The sequence below is a fragment of the Perca flavescens genome, chromosome 2, assembly GCF_004354835.1.
Source record: "Perca flavescens isolate YP-PL-M2 chromosome 2, PFLA_1.0, whole genome shotgun sequence".
NCBI classification, from domain to species: domain Eukaryota; kingdom Metazoa; phylum Chordata; class Actinopteri; order Perciformes; family Percidae; genus Perca; species Perca flavescens.
The window spans coordinates 11,050,383-11,062,626 of record NC_041332.1 but is presented as its reverse complement, the minus strand read 5'-3'; the positions used below and the strand labels follow the sequence as shown (position 1 = coordinate 11,062,626).

General features: G+C 41.3%; 1 protein-coding gene across 1 annotated transcript in view; it reads left to right on the top strand.

Moving 5' to 3' along the window:
- Positions 1-12,244, top strand: part of LOC114567961 (vasorin) — a 32,860-nt gene that overhangs the window by 450 nt on the left and 20,166 nt on the right. The gene's annotated exons all lie outside the window — the stretch shown is intronic.

Genomic DNA, 12,244 nt, shown 5'->3' with positions numbered 1-12,244 from the left:
GATTAACAGCGCATAGTTAATCAGTTATCCTGTAAATTGTGACACTCCCGAGAGGTTCTGATAATAGATCCAGCCTCAGCCTTCTTTACTCAAGCCGGGCTTCACATGTGAAAGCTTCCCTCGTGGCCCCTGGATTTGTCAGCGTATCCTCGCATTCCTCTCGCCGGCGCGCGGCTCTCTATCTTGGGTCAGGATCTGGCGGCCAGACGCGCTCAGAGGGAGGCACGGACAGGAGACACTGAGAGGAGTGTTTCCTGCAGAGATATGTGGAAACAGGATTAGCTCTTATCGTTGCTTCAGACCGTGATTGGGTCGAATGTTTCGGATTAGAGGATCTTTATCCGCCCCTCCATGGTTCCTCTCACTTCTAGCTGTTTGTTTTCACCTCAGACGAGGAGACTTTAATCTGTAAGATTGGCACATAGACACATAGAGAGACATTCCCATTGGGACATATAGGCTGACTGTGGGTTTAAAACGGTTTTACTTTATAATGTTTGCATGTCTTCTCTGCACGTACGGTTGCTTGTGCATTTAGGTTTGCACATATACTCAGGTGTTTTTATTCTACTCCATTTTAGTCTATTCTATAGAACCTATAGAATTTTGCTAATTGATTAATTGCCAAAGTAAAATTTCTAGCAGAAATGTCAACCCTTTTCTGGTTCAACCTTCTTAAATGTGAGGATGTGTTGTAAATTGAATGTCAAACGTGAGTTTTCTGACATTTTATATGAATCGAATGAGAAAACAATCATGAAATGAATCTACAATGAAAATACGTTAGTTGCAGCCCCACTATTCTGTTCTACTCTATTATTGACAGCCTATACATATTTCTCTATTGCAGCAGAAGCTAACTGTAAATTGGCTGAATGATTAGTCGACAGAATGATTACATTTTGATCATTGATGAACTACTTTAGGTTTTAATCAAGAATAAAATGCCAAACATTTGGCACTTCCAGCACATCACGTGTGAAGAATTGTTGCTTTCCTTTGGTTTATATCACTGCAAGTTTAATAATTCAAGGTTTTTGGATTGTTGGTCGGACAAAACAATGAAATAGGACGTCATTTTGGGAAGTTGATATGGGCATTATCACTTATTATCAAAAACAAGTTACAGCTCCAGCTGTGATATTTGCCTTGTGCCCTTGCAGTCCTTGTTTTTGTCTCAGATAAAAAACTTAAGTGATCTTTATTCATGTCTGAACTACTATATAAACCTGCACATTTTGGTATGCATTGGTAACCCATGGGCAATATGTAAATGAGAGTTTGTAATGCATGGAGAATCCAATAAATCTAGACAGTGGTATGTCGACCATGAGCTGCTGTCTTTACCTTATACATTGAAACTTGCTGAGTTTGGGTACAATAAGAGCTTTCCAAATCAATATTGGTCTGCGAGCAGGGAGAGCCTGGAGTATGAGTATGGGAAAAGCAAAGAAAGGTGGAGACTGAAGTACGTACGGGAGAGAGGGATAGCAAAGCAAACATTCCTGACTCGGTGTCTGAGCAATTTAATTAAGATTTTTGTGAGATGCTACAGCGAGCACCTCAAGGTGAAGGCTTAACCCCACTTCCCTCCCGTTTCCAGCTTGGACTAATCCCAAGGGTCAGCTAATAAGTGTTTGGGTCATGCCACCATGACAACTAAATAGGAGTGAACCCAAAGAAAAGCTCCACAATCAGGGAGTTAATAACCCCATGAAGGAAGTTAAGAGGTACAAGGTGACGAGAATGGAGTTGTGTGTGTGTGTGTGTGTGTGTGTGTGTGTGGTTGTTATCAGCCACACCAACTTAAAGCCCCTCCTCTTAGTGGGGTTTAAGTGTGCCCTGTGGTGATGTTACACACACACACACACACACACACACACACACACACACACACACACACACACACCCTCCCTCCAGGTCAGATTTCGGTCACTGTACCACTGGTCGGGTACATTTTTTATAGGGAAATAAAATCAACAACACAACTGGCTGTTCTTATTATCTGACACTTATAACTGAAGTTCTGCTTTCTGCTTCCATGTTGCAGTTTTTAAAGTTTTTCATAGCTTTCAGGGACAAACAAACCATTTTTGTTATTTTATTTGCGGTTCTCCACACCCACTGTGTTTGACATGTGCAGATGTGACATTTTTACCAGCGCAGAGAGGCTCGTGTCTAGCCTGCACCCTTCTGCTCTCATGTTCTGGTTTCTGTTCGATCTGTTTTCCATCTTGGGTGTTCTGCTGTTAGCCTAATTCTGATGATTTCACTTTTATGTGGAACAGAGTCCTCACTTAAATCACTAATATTGGACGATTCTGCAAAACACTTGATTACATTCAATGACACTGCCATGTTTGTAGAAGTATTTCCTTCTACAATATCTGTGCATGGCAACTATGGTATGGTTAAGGTTAGGGAAAGTTCATGGATATAAGGTATGGTTATTAGGAAAGGATTGCACTTTTAACTTTGGTTATGCTTCAGGATGCTGAGCATGACATGGAAAGGACAGACATTTCTCCATTCTGGGCTGAGATGGACGGCATAGCGTCTTCTCTAACTCTACCTGATGTACAGCATTATTAATGAATGTATATCAGGTAGAGTTACAGCCTCTACAGTATCATTATTTGACAAGAACAAGTTGCAGAAGGGTGTTTAATAACAACAAGAAGTTAAGGGGAAAACACAACTCTACTCTTACCCAGGAAGCGTGTGTTCTTGTTCCGACAGTACGACTTACGGGGACCGGTGTTTTTAACGCAAACCACAAACTCTTTTCTAATCTTAACCAGTAATTTTGATTCCTAAACCTAACTGTCACATCGCTGGATGACAGTCACCTTTTTGCGGCCAAGCTTAACTGTCATGGCTGCTGTCACGATCGTCGCCTCATCGTGACGGTAGGCCTGCCCAGTCAACTTTTGTCGGCTAAACTTCACTGTAAAGGCCGCTAAACTTGACTGTCATATGACCTGTTGGCAGCCGCTGTAATTTTGCAAAAATATCATGCGTGCATACGTTTTCGTACGATATTATACGGACCCGTTCAGGAGAATGCGTTTGTTTAAAGCCACTGTGTAGAATTTTTTTTAAATGTCTTACCTGGGCGCCACCAGGTGGTAGTGTCAAGAATGACGCTGTAGTAAACGGCAAAGCTTGCCACTAGCTTGGGCTGAGACAGCACAGAGTCTGCACCTGTTTTTACTGGGATTGTTTAATTTCTCTATCAACACTATTAAGACCCAGTACATATAGAAACTTTCAAAAAAAAGGAATTTCCCCCATTGCTTTGTGCTTTTTTTCCTTTATTAATATACAATTTTTCAACCTCCATAAGGCTCAGTTGAAAACATTGGCTTTTTATTGCTGGTGTTCTGTTCTGTGTGTATGTTTTTAAGCACACATCAAACTGCTCATAAAAACAGGTGGAAGAAATCTTGATCGGTTCCTCCTCTTGCCGTCGTGCAGATGTATAGGTGGGGTGGGCCGAGTCGCTTGTCAGCTCATTTGGGAACGTTTAAGGAAGCAGGGACCACGCAGACGGAGCGGACGTCCAGCATCAAGCCTCTGACTGCTGATAAATCACTCCGCTCAGTTCCGTCATTATGCTGCTCTGGGCTAATTTCCCCCTCATGAACATGCTGGAACTCTGCAGCCATGCTGGAACCATTTACAGTAACAAGCTATTTTGATAATGTATGCTGATGATAGGTTGTTTCCCTGGTTGCTCTATTTTTGCTCAAGCATTTGGCAAATGCATTTTTCCAAATTATTGTGCACTCTAAACCAACTAACCTTGGAAGTGTCTAGAGGTGCAAGTATTATCACTTTCATTCTTGATTACTCTCTTGATTTGTGAAAAAATGCCTATGACAATCCCCCCCCCCAACCTCATGGTGACATCTTTTGATATGCGTGTTTTATCTGACCAACAGTCCAAAACCCAAAGTGTCAATTTACACTGAAATAAAATCGAGAGAAGCTGAAAATACTCATGTTTGAGAAGTTGGAAGCAGAGTGTTTGCCATTTGTTCTTGATAAATGACTTAGTGAATATGGCCTTAATATGCGTAAACCCAGTTTAAGTTTCTGGCATGAACGCTCCTCTTTACATAAACTTGCTGATCATAGTATTAATAAAATGATGGCAGTTAGGATGTTGCTAAACTTGGTTTCTGTTTTCAGCGACATTAAAAAGGCTCACGTTACATCTTTACAAGGTTCCTTGACATCCGAGGAATTCTAGACTCAAACCTACAACAGGCTGAGACTTAACATGCTCACCAGAGGGGAACCTCTACTTTCCTAAAACTCTACCCCCGCCTCCACTCCTCCACCCCTAGGGAGGGTTTAGGGGTTGCTACTCCTTTACTAACCCACAAAGCGTGTCTCTAAGTATCTTCCCCCCCCTCATCCTCACAGTGTGTTTTATAAACACGGCGGGTCAGTAGGAAGGTAAAGAGCGTGACACATCCAAGCTTCTTGTAACATTCCTCTGTGGTACCAGGAGGCACCAGGACAGAAAGATGCAACCCTCAGCTGAGATTGAATGATTAACCTTTTAATAAACTGATATTAGCAGCTTCTCCCTCAGTTCGTATCCCACGAAGGGATACTTTGCCGATTTTTAATCAAGCTCTGTGTCATCTTTGTGTGGGCAGTGTGTTTAGATGAATGGTGTTTGGCTTCCCTCCCTGGCGCCAGTGCACGGAGGAGCAGGAGCAACGGAGGTCTGCCGAGATCCGACTTTTAACGGGCAGAAACCTCGGACAGAACCTGGCTCTTGGTGGGCGGCCATCTGACGCGACCGGTCGGGAGATCATTCTGCATGAAAAATGCTTTTTGCTTTAAGGCCGACACATTGAACTTATCTTATCAGACCTCGTTTTTTCATTAGTTAGGAAACAATATCTGCCTTTTCTGTGTCCCAAGATCTTAAAATCCAATGCATTTTACCATTAACAACAGCAAATCATCCAGAGAATTCATAGTTATTAACCACGTATTAAACATGCTTTCCTTTTTTTCTTTAGAAGCAGAGATTGCATATACAGAAAGTTTTTATATTCTGACTTGACACCTAATCTGTCCAAAGTTTTTGAGATAACGCATTCCTCCCCTTCCATAGTCCGAGAGCAGCCAAACCACTACCTGAGGGTGAGGGGAGGTGTCGGTGTGGGGGGGGGGGGGGGGGGGGGGGGTGGTGTGGTAGATTAGGGAAACCCCACCTTCTAGCTCCCTTTTTCTGAGCCCCTCTCTTTTTTTCCTCAGGGCATGTATTCTGGTTGTACACACACGCACTCTTTCATCCCCATTCAACAGCCCTCATTTTCCTACACACACACACACACACACACACACACACACACACACACACAGACACAGGCTAGAAGTAGACCGTGGCCTGGGGGCTGCAGGGCCTCACAAAGCACTTCAAAGAGCCGAGGTCTAGATCTATGATGTCCTGAACAACTCAAAGGCACAACAGGTGAAGAGAGAAGAAGAAGAAGAAGAATTTATTTATATTAGGACAATGCACATTAATCAACATTTCTGTAAATGCGCCAGTGTTAGCCAGTCGGCTAATTTTCAACTGTAGTCCTTGTTTGTCCAAGCTGTTTGACAGGAGGTATCCGACAGTGATGGTTACTATGGACGCGTGCGCAGAAGTCAACGCTTGTGTGTAGCATGTCGTATGCGTTAGGACGTGTGAAACAGTATTGAGCTGCAGTTGCCTCAGGTGTTAAGCTTAGAGGAATGTGTTTTGTGCTTATGTCTGTCTGCATTCAGCTGCACATGAAGTATCATGTCCCCTTTTATCCTCCTGTTGGTGTTCAGTAAACCTTAATTTTGTGTCTGTGCGCGTGTTCATCATTTGAACTCTTAAAACTGTGTTTTTGTAGTGCCGTTAATGCAGATAAATGCTTACATTTTTTTTTGAATTTAGATCTAATTTATATATGGTTCATTTTAAAAGTGTTAAATTATTGCATTTCAACCTGCTTCACATAGGCATCTAGCCATGAAGATTTTATGCAGTTTTATGTAACATAGACTTTGATGAACTCAAATTCAGAGGATACATTTAAACTTTATTATAGGTTGCAGAGTGTTAAATTCATTGCTTCATGAGAGAAGGTGTGTAATTGAACCTGATGAATTGTGCCACGGTACAATTAGGGTGAATACTGAATCACAGCCTTGAGGCGTGGCATCACACTTGCTCCTCAACTAATTCAACCAGGAACATTGTGATTGACTTGACTTATTTTGCATTAAGTCAGACGCATAATGTTCGCAGGTGAACTGTAATTACACTTCTGTGTTGGTAAGTAATAGCCTCAAGTGTATTTGCAGCAACAATAATTGCAGTTTGGGTGCCTGTATGCCCAGTCTTGCCATACACGGTTATGTTGTAATACGCAATAGGACCATTTTTTAATTGACAGTCCTTCATGTCTTGTCGCAACACTGATGCTGTAAAGATGCGAGACATACACACTCACCAATCCACGTATATCTAAAGATACACGCACACATTCACACATGCATGCACACACGATCACAGAGTCCTCCTTGGAGGCCTCGCTGCAGCTGGCAGGGGATTAAGAGTTCAGGAGTCAAAGGGGGGACCAGTCAACAGACGGCGACACAGAACTGACGAAGCAGAAGAAACTCAGGCAAAGAGAGAGAGAGAGAGAGAGAGAGAGAGAGAGAGAGAGAGAGAGAGAGAGAGAGAGAGGAGAGAGAGAGAGATGAATCAGAGTCAAAGTTACAATCAGAAGAAATCTGCCCTACCGAGCGAGTATGTTCTTTGGTTCACCGTGTTTCAAAATGGCCCGAAGCCGACTGTCTGACTATGCTTGGACCACCAAAGAATGAGAGAGCGATCAAACTAGCACGTTCGGGCTTGTTCAAGATCTCTAACTGTTACTCACTCGTTTATCATGATGAGAGCAAATTAAGGTCCCGATTCCAACAGTCGGCTTGGCTCTAAATGTCACAGATCCTGTCGGGCTTGTGCAGTGTCTCCACCAGAAAGGTTGTTTAGCCCGTTAGCAAGAGTCTTTTTTTTTCCACAAGGGCCCGGCTGGAGCCAGTCACAGACTGATGGCAGCATTAGTTGTGTGGTATTTTGAAAGTAGAAGGTTCTTGAGGTGCGATGCAATAAAGGATTGCCAACATCTTCAAACTAAACCATCGATTTGTTTTTTTGATAACCGTTAGTCCGATCGACCTCACACTTGATGTATTGCTGAAGAGCTCTTGAGATCTACGGGACATATGTATTAGTAATACATTATGCACACACTGTGTAGTGTATTAAGAGGGGACCCTTATTAACTGTTACACCACTGAACGGCATGCTGGGTAGAGTTCGCTCTCCTTTGCTCGCTACAACACATTCAAGAACCGATAAAGGAAGAGAGACCGGAGATGTTACATTGTAGCAAACTCAAACATTTCAAGCAGCAGCAGTGTAACTTCTGGAAGCAACACTTTTGTTCCTGGAAATAGCCTGGTCCCAAATAGCTAGCTGTTAGCAGGATGACGCATATTCTCATTAAAAATACTTTTCTACTGCTAGACTCAATTAGAAAAAAAACCCAAGTTAACTATATTGTAACATAAAATATATTTCTAGAGCCTGGCATTAGTTTCCATTGTGTTAACAAGGCAGCTGATGGCAAACTTAAAAAAAAAACAACTGAAATCTTGAGGGGAAAATCAAAAATAAGATCAAAGGGACAGGCTAAATGATCCATATCATACAAAGTACCCAAATAGAACTACTGTGGAAGTGAGAGGGTTTCTGTAAATGAAATAGGCTTGTTTGGTGCTTCAGTGAAAAAAGGCAACGGCAGGGCAGAGCTATGTATTTATTTGTTTGTGGGTGACATTGCAATGTTTGGTTTGCTGTAAAACAGCTACTAAAATATTAAAATATGCAGAAAGCGGAGGATAATTACACCAAGCCAAGAAGGTCCACACAAAACTTCAAACGGTTGTGAATGTGAGGTATGAACACTTTAAAGTTGTTTTGAGTTGCAGAAGCACAGATTCACATATGGTATGTTTGCAGGGTGAAGAACCCTCTTTAGCAGAATCTGAGCTTTTTAGGTATAAGACAATAAAAAAAGCTTTAAGTGTGGTCATGTTCTTAGCATTAGGGTAAAACTGTAAACAACAGAGAAACTGATCAGGTTAATCTGGTGAAACAGTCATTCAAATGTAACACTCCCTCCGGCTTTCAAACCAACCCTGTTTGACTTCTTGCTGTCTCAGAACATCAATCTAAATTGCTTTGCACTTGACTCGGCACTTTACACATCCTCTACCCACTGAACCCAGCCTAGAAAACTTTGGCTGTGGGCGAGCCTGTGGTATTTTTAATTTGGACATCTTGTTGACAGATGAGAACCCAAAACCACTTCAAAGAGGGGGCAACTGAATCAAAAGTTATGCTGCAGCAGTTTTTAATGCACACTGGCGGGAAGAAGGGACAATAATGGTGTTGCATGTGCAAGAGTTTAAGTGAATGAAAAATTACAGCATGCACAAAAGTTAAGAATATAGCAAGAGTGTGACATTTTGGATAATTTTGTGCCTTCAAACTGAAATTATAGCCTACATAGTTGTTGCTAGTTTGTTCAGTTAGCAAGGAGTTAGCAGCAAGTTAGCGTCTGCTTTTCATGTTCAGGTACCCTCAAATTACTCAGTAAGTTCTGTGAGATAAATAGCGTTAAGTTAACACACTTTTTCTATTATGCCGTTTTAATGCCACATCGGACGCTACTGTACATTTGTTGCTACATGTTTAGTGCTCTGTGTCTACCTTCTGCCAACAAGCAGCTAGCTGCACACATGCTGCTGTGTAAATGAAGGGAAAATAAACAGCTCATGGACAATATAAATCGGATTCTTGGGTTTAATAAGGCCTAAAGTTTTCTTATTGTATTGGCTGCCAAATACAACGTTGGGTTGCCATTGACGTACATATCCTTAAACGCATTTTCTAGGATAATTATTGTGTTTGTGTGCACCAATTCCTAATTTAAGAGAACACTTCAAGTAAGAGGGTCAAACAATTAACAATTTCAGGGTCCACTACCAAAAAATTGGTCTCTGATACCTGCTGGACTCTATTTTAAAGTTTTATAGAGGAGACAGTGTTTATTTCTTTGTGTCTGCTTTGTGTAGTGAACCAGTGCATTACTGAGGACCAAGACACTCCATAAACACAGACACACCAACACAAGTCCAAGACAAGCAGTCAGCAGGTCAGTCAGCTGCAGAAACGCCGCTCTGTACCTCTGACGAGGCCAAAACACACCAGACTGTTACCCTCATTGGAACAGATGGGACACAACAAACAGTGGTAGCAAAGATTGATGGAGCAATTTCACAGCCTCATAGCAGAAAATGAACTTAATATATCTGTGTTGGGTTTAATTGGGTTGTGGGTCACTTGAGAGACTTCTGGCCTTCGCTAAACTCCCTGGTCATTAAAATTTGATTGATGCCATTATTCCAGGGATGGAAACGGTTGTGTATGTGTGCACGTTTGTGGGGTTTAAGAGGTGTTCCTCAAAGTGTGTTGCAATTCGTATAGTTAGCCAATTGATGAAGGTGAAAAATTACCAAATGCATCATTACTTTTTACTTTTTTAACATGGGTTTCCCTCATATTATTGCCTCTGCTTCATTAGAGGGAGTCACAAGTTTAGTCTGCAAGCTGAGGGTAACAACACATCGGGGCCTGTACACAGGACAGCTGAGAAAGCAAATAACAGTGGGCATAAGAGTAAAGACTAAGTTCACTCATGTCCCAACAGTTGAAACAAACAAACAAACCGTATTTTCATAATTGGCAGCTTGGAGAACAGCTGAGCCTATATGCTAACCGGTTCTTTGTTTTAACATCTCTGTGGCTCACTACGCTCTTGCACAATGTGTTTTTAGTAAATGTACGCTCTTACCAAACTCTCAAAGAGGTAACACCACTAGTTCAGATGATGTGGAAACCACATGAACCCGGGGAGGCCCACTGTGAAATCTACTTGTATGCGCTAAAACGCTGATGTAGTCCTGATCTGAAAATATTAATAGATGCACAATTAATATATGCACAATTTCTTTGCTGTAAAATAGAATGGAAGTGACAGCATTAACTGAGTTTGCTGAAACATGTTATGAACAATTAGCTCATTTTTTTTGAACAGTGGAATAACAAAACGTTTTGTCTCAGGGTGATTTTTGCAAAAGGATTTTAGTTTCTTTTGTGGACTAGCCGTGGTCAAGCTGTGATTCAGCATTTCTGTTTATGCATACCTGGGTGTTTATTCACAGCTGTTGTGGTCAAATGTGAGGAAATCTGATTTCCATCGCTAGATTTACACTTGTGATTAACATAGCCCAACTGCACACGCTCAGAAATGTACCCCATGTTTGGTTTTCCTCTATTTTGTTCTGCTCAGCCTCATTATGTTCTTTGACTAGTTAAAACTCACATATCTTCCCATGGAACTGAGCAGGCCAGATATTATCTTTAAAAAATTCTGAAAAGAAGCATGGCATTTCTTTCACTGGCCCATTTCATCTCCTTTTGAAACCCATTTAAGTTAAAAAGAAATATCCCAAACAATTGAAACTAAATGTTTCTGTGAGGATTAAAAAATAATTTGGGAACATTCTGGTGGTTCCAAGTACTCTGTCTATTTCTATGTATTATAATGAAATTCTAAAACCAAAAATGACTCAATTTTATTTTATACCCTGAATGCCAAATTGTTTATAAAGGCAGGCATTATTTATGCTAATATCAGTGCAAATAAGGGTCATGTGTGTGTGTGTTACACAATCCATCTATCCATTCCTCCGCGCCCCCAATTCCCTCTACACCATCGCTACAAGCCCCGGGGTTTTTCTTTCCCCCCCAAGTCGTGTGTCAGCACCCGTTCTCCAGCGGAGCGTGTCGTTCGCCACTGCTTCACATCTCTTCCTAAGTGTCCAGTTACGCTACGCAGAGTGCAGTGACGCCTGCAGAATACTTGCACACAATCAACAAGAAGCATTGCATTTTTCACGTTCACCCAATAGCTAGAAGCTACTGGTCAACAGAGTTTAGGGAAGAGTTGTGGTTTTTAGTTTCTTTTTATTTATTTTTTACTCTTGACTTTTTCTTTTGTGAGTCATTTGACTCACCATTTGGGCACCATAAACCAACAGACTGACAGTATTCTGGCATCTTTTATCTATTCCCTCAATGCCGTTGTTGGAGCATTATGTGGAGCTACACCTTTTTTATTACAACTTTGATTGTTGATTTGTGATTTAGTTGAATAATTAAGCTATCCACTATATTAGCTGTCTATGTAACTGTTGGGATTTCATCTTTTTTACTTTTACCCTTGTGGAAATTATATGTATGTTTACTAGATTATTTACTGTGCTGTGCTTCCTATAAAAAGCCCATCTTGATCTTTCATTCAAGATACTTTGTTTATTAATGACATGAAGCACAATATAACTTCTTTGACAGCTACTCTATACTTTTGTGAATCCAGTTCCCAGTTTCCTCGTCTAACTCTTGTTCATGGAATCACGTGGTTTCCTGAGTTGTAATCACTGTCCTCGAATTTGTTGTCCAATTCTGTTCCCACAAGTTTCACAATTCGCTTCCAGTGAAAGCCTCGAAGGCAGTCTGCTGTCTCCAACCTTTTAATTGGAAGTTTGTTTAGCAAGTCACTGCATAGCTGTGCACCTACATTCATAATAAGGAGTACATCTAATAGTACAAATTCCAGTTACATCCGACAAAGTCAAATCCAGTTATACTGTTCTCTCATGAACCCACAATTGAGTTAATTCCTTCCTTCACATAAAACAATACATTATGAAAAATAAATCACAAAATCTGGGGGCAGAAAAAAACCTGTCCCACAAAGTAAACAAACAAAAGGAGCAAGACAGAGTGTCAACGTGACCTTTGACCCTATTTGGCTAAATCACTTGTACGGAAATTTGAGCTGTTTTTTGTACACCAGCACAGTTGCAACCTAGCACAGGCTACATTACACCCACTATCACTTCACTCAGGACTTTGAATACGTTGTCTCTTATTTGAGGTGAATGTTCATAAGTTTGCAGTTTGTCACAGCTGATAGTAAGCATGTGCAAGAGGTTTCTGTCCTGATTAACTGTCTGCTGAGGAGAGTGTGTGTGTGTGTGTGTG